Source organism: Carlito syrichta, unplaced genomic scaffold (assembly GCF_000164805.1).
Source record: "Carlito syrichta isolate Samal-C Ts95f unplaced genomic scaffold, Tarsius_syrichta-2.0.1 Scaffold287654, whole genome shotgun sequence".
NCBI classification, from domain to species: domain Eukaryota; kingdom Metazoa; phylum Chordata; class Mammalia; order Primates; family Tarsiidae; genus Carlito; species Carlito syrichta.
Window position 1 is genome coordinate 255650 of NW_007231750.1, and position 5444 is coordinate 261093.

Here is a 5444-nt window from a genome sequence, read left to right on the forward strand (position 1 = left end):
GCACTCTCCCAGCACTGTGAGTGTGAGCAATTCAATTCCCCCTAGAACCAGAACACTTAGAGGAATGTGTGCAGGACAGGGGCCATCCTGTGTCCTGTCTAGGGGACAGTGAAAACCTGAGCAGGATCTCAGCCCTGAGGACTGACACCAAAGTTGGGGACCTGAGACCCGGAGCAGGAGGAGGGTTATGTGATAACAGGTGCAAGATTGAACCACATGAACAGATAGACACATTGTGGTCGATCCATGCAATGGAACATTTATTCAGCCTTAAAGAGGAAGGAAATTCTGACACAGGTGAACCTTGAGGACATTATATTAAGCAAAATAAGTCAGACCAAAAAGAAAAAAAACTACTGTCACACTTCACTTATATAAGATACTTAGAGTAGTCAAATTCATAGGGACAGAAAGTAAAACAGTAGTTGCCAGGGGCTTGGGGAGGGAGAATGGGGAGTTAGTGTTTAATGGGGACAGAGTTTCAGTTTTAGAAGGTGAAAATGTTCTGGAGATGGATGGTGGTGATGATTGCACAACAGTATGAATATACTTAATGTCACTGAACTGTACATTTTAAACTGGCTAAAATGGCTAATTTTATGCTATGTATATTTTAATACAATTTTAAAAATAGAAAAAAAAGTGACTTGCAGCCAGTGCTGGGACACTGGTCCAGGAATGGTGACCTGGGGATGAGGTGAGGCTGAAACTGGGATGATCAGGACTCCTACTTGATGCTATCAATGGGGATTGGGAAATGTCAGAAAAGGTGTGTGGTGGTGGAAGGTCTAGACCCAGCCTGGGGCCCTGAGGGAAGGACATTGGTGGGCAAGGGGAGATTTTCACATACGCTCTGTCCCACTTAGCCTGAATCTTGTTTCTATTCCCTTTTTGTCCAAGACTGGAATTCACCAGTTCTCCCATTGACAGAAACATCTCTCTGTGAACAGATCAAGACATCTGACAGGTTGGCAGGTAGGCTAAGACCTCTCACAGAGTCCCCAAGGTGCTGGGTTTGGTAACTGTGTGAAGGACACTGGCCTCCTTTGTCCATCAGTGCAGGGCAGAGGACAGCAGACTTGTCACTCTTTGGACCCAGTGTGCCTGTGCTGAGCCAGCAGGTCAAGGTGGGGACATTCCATATTTTCAGTTCTGCAGAGGGAACACTCCCTAGTGTCAAATACCCACCTGACCCCCTTCATGAATGGCGGGAGGACAGTCAATTCTTGTTACTCATGGTCGTTATGTTCTAGAAAGTCACCGCAAACACAGGACTAGCCAATACCAAATCACTGCTCCTAGAGCAAGTGCAGGGTTAGGTTCCTGCAAGACTCTGGTCAAAACATTTTTGTCAGCTAATCAATAAGTTATTGTGTTTTATGTGTGTTCCTGTTTAAAGACACCTTAACTGGTATACCACATACTGTCAACTCATTAGCACTGAACCCACAGCCAACAGCACTATAGCTCATTCCTGAACGAAGCATCTCTAGCACAGAGATTTTCTCTGTAAGTCACATCATAGGCTCCTAGCACTTGGGAATACTGGACCATATTTCAGCACAATGCATGGGTACTATTTTAGGCAGCAAAATTACCAAAAAAAGTTTCTAATGGACAATAAAAAGGACACTTGTTTACAGCATGAGGGTCAAACAAGAAGGCAGTGTCACCTTGCATAACCTCAACTGGGAATTGGGCAACTCAGATTAGTATGCTTCCCTGTGCCTGTCTATTAATGTCCTTGAGTATTGACTTTGGAGTTTCAAATAAACTTTAGCTCGTAGGCAAACTGGCAGATACACAACCCATGAAAGATGAGGGTCAACTGGTTTTTTCATTCTGAACTGGTTTCTGATTCTCTATGTCTTCTCACAGATCTCTAGACCAGTGATTTGGCCATCCCTTGTCCAATAAGATGAATAATTGCTAGGATTCATTGAAGACTTATTATGGGCTAGGTAGATCTACCCCGACACCTGCAAGGCCCAGAGCAAAAGACTTAAGGTTGAGCAAGTATCCTAGCTTATCTCGAGATTGAGGAATTGTCCCGGATGCAGAAATTTCAGTGCTAAAACCAGGTAAGTCCCAGAAAGACTGGAACAAGTTGGCCACTCCATGTATCATCTAAAAAATATTGAAAGTTTTAAATCTAAATGATTTAATATGACTGAAAATTAAAATTGTATTACTTTGATTGACATAAAACTATTTGATGCTGGATATGGTGGCTCACGCCTGTAATGCCTGCACTTTGGGAGGCCAAGGTGGGAGGATCACCTGAACCCAGGAGTTTGAGATCAGCCTGGGCAACATAGCAAGACCTCATCTCTACGAAAGAAAGAAAGAGAGAAAGAAAGAAAGAAAGAAAAAGAAAGAAAAGAAAATTAGCCAAGCGTGGTGGTGTGTGCCTGTAGTTCTAGCTACTCAGGAGACTGAGGCAGAAAAATCATCTGAACCCAGCAGATCAAGGCTGTGGCAAGCTATGATTGGGCCACTGCACTCCAGCCTGGGCAACATATTGAGATCCTGACTCAAAACAAAAACAAAAACAAAAACAAAACAACTATGCAATTCTACTGTTTCATACCTAGTTGCCCAAATAGAGCTATCATGTATCATATGTTACAATCAGAACCATAAATATACAAATTTAATGGCAGCATCAATTGCTTAATGTTGAAAAATGGTCCCCAGCCTTTGGGTGCTGCTGTTGCCAACCAGTCCCCCATGTTCTGTCACAAGTACTATGAATAGGAATGTGAAGAGCCTTGAGGAAATGGATGCTATTACTCCTGGAAAACCACACTTCATCATGCAAACCTCTGTGCCTTCTGACGGGATCTGATGCATTAGATCGCTTTTCTCCTTTCCCAAGCTCCTCAGCTGCCAATCTTTTCCATTCCTCACAGTGGTGTCCACGTCTGATGTGAACGGGGCACAACCACAGATCTTTGCACTATGGGCAAAGCAGTCACCTTTTTTTTAGATAATAGGTCAAGAGATAGGGAGAAGCTTCCCTGAGGCCTGAATAGCGAGTCTAAGATAGGAGATGTTTATGACTCAGTATGCCAGCAATGATGGCTGGGTCCAGATCGCAGAAGGGGCCACTTGTGGGTGGGAAAGACAGAGACAGGGACAGAGAGAGAGGGAAAGAGAGAGAGAGAGAGAGAGAGAGACAAGGGCTCAGGGCGATACTGCCAGGCATTGTGCTGGGTGCTTTCTGTCCATCACATTTAATCTCATAACAACCCTCAAACAGCTGTTTTGTCCCCAGTGGTACAGATATAAAAGCTCTGAGAGATTAAATGATGCTTGTAAAGTCTAATACTAGTGCTCAGAAAAGCTGGCATTTGTTCCCTGGCCATCGGATGCCAAAGCTTGCAGCCTCAACCATGAAATCATATGCCTGCCCCACCAGGCACTAGGTGAGGGGCTGAGAGAGCTAGGCTGTGAGACCCTTGCTTGGTCCTTTTCTTTGTTTCTGGAAAGTGGAGCAGGGTTCCCATCTGCTGTCAACAGGTAGTGATGAAGAGGGGGTGAACCTTCAGCCCTGCTCCATTCCTGCCTACATCTGAGTCACATTGGGCAGGACAAATGTCTAGCGTGGCTGGTTGCATGTGAGTGCCGGTGAGCAAAAAGAGAATAGGAATCCCGGTTCCCAGGATGTGGCCCTCCTATCTTAGTCCAAAGAGTGTCAGGCAATGCAGGAGGGATGGGGTGGGTGCAGAATGAAGGGTCCCTGGATGGGGAGCAAAGGCTAGAGATCCTAACCCCAGCTGACCCTGCCTGAAGCTTTAGTTCTCCCACCCAGAAATCTCAGTTCTGCCCCAGCTCTGAGTGTGAGGTGGTGTGAAGGGCAGTTGGGGCAGGACTGTGGGCAATGGCCCCCTCCAGCAAGTCACATAATTGGGAACAGACAGGACCACCATCTGGTTCCCAGTTCTCCTGACAGTCCGTGGGACCTGATTCTGCTTTGCTCTGGGCCTCCATCTGTAAAACATCTGTGTGATGAGGTCTTCAGCCCAGGTATTTACCAAGGGCTTGTGACTTCCATGCCCTGGGAATTCCTGTCCCTAGACAGTCTTGCTCTTGGCTCCCTCACCCCTCTAAGCAGGGTGAAAGCAGGAGATGCAGCAGATAAGGAAACTGCTGGATAGGAGGCTATGAACCCTGAACCAATAACCATTGCCCACCTGTCTAGGTGTTTCTCTGGTGACACTTGGAATCCTGACGGCAACCCCGCCACAGTCATTTTGCAGACAAGGACACAAAGGCACAGAGGGGAAGGCCTGGCTCCAAAGTCCACACCTTCTGCATTCTACATAGGGCTTCTTTGTCCATTCCAGTGGGGGATAAGATGGCCTGGCAGCCCCAAGATCCTCAGAGCTCTGGGCAAATGCATGACCTCCCCACCTGGACTGCTGTGGACATGGTCAGGAATGTAGGTCAAGGGATGTCTTAGGTACCTCCTAAAGGCATGCTATGATCTGAATATTTGTGTTCCTCCAAAATTCATGTGTTGAAATCCTACCCCCCAAGGTGATGGTCTTTGGAGGTGGGGCCTTTTGGGAGGTGATTAGATCATGAGAATGTCACCCTCATGAATGAGATTAGTACCCTTATGAAAGAGGCTCCATCACAGCATGATGTGGGCTGGTTTAAACAAACGAACAAACAAACACATAAAGAGGACCTGGAACTGCCTTGCCCCTTCCTCCAGGCAAGGATGCAGCAAGAAAGTGCCCTCTATGAGGAATGCTCCTCCGCAGACCCTGAATCTGCTGGCGCCTTGAACTTGAACTTCCCAGTCACCAGGACTGTGAGAAATAAATATTTGGTGTTTGTAAGCCCCCCAGTTTATGGTATTTTGTTATAGCAGCCTGAACAGAGTAAGACAGGGTACCAGGACTCATCCAGGCCTCAGCTTCCTAAACTCCCACGTTCCAGCACTGTGCCCACCACCAGCACCTGTCATTCACAATTTTCACTGATAAGAAACCTTGAGGTGGAAACGTCCTGTTACTGGCTGGCATTAAATGAAAAATCCCTACCACCTGCCGTGAATTGAAGACAGTCATGCAGAAAACTGCAAAAAAGCAAAGGCATGGCATTCCGTTTAGATGGTGGTGGCTGCTTCAGGTTGGCTTTCCTGTCTCCGAAAGGAAACGATACAGTGTCACAGGGATGTTAAGAATCTAAGTGGCAGGTGGGGGTGGTGGGTACACTTAAAGCCCAGACTTCTTTGCCACTATACAAATGTAATCTAAAACAATTTGTACCTTCTGAAGTCATTGACATAAATACATGATTTTTTTTTTTTAAAAGAAAGATCTAAGTGGGCGCCAACTGCGACTTAATGGATGAAAAGGAACAGAGAAGGAAGCCGTTTCTCTCCAGGCCCGGCACAACGCCTTTGGCGGTTTGGGACGCTTCTCTCTCCG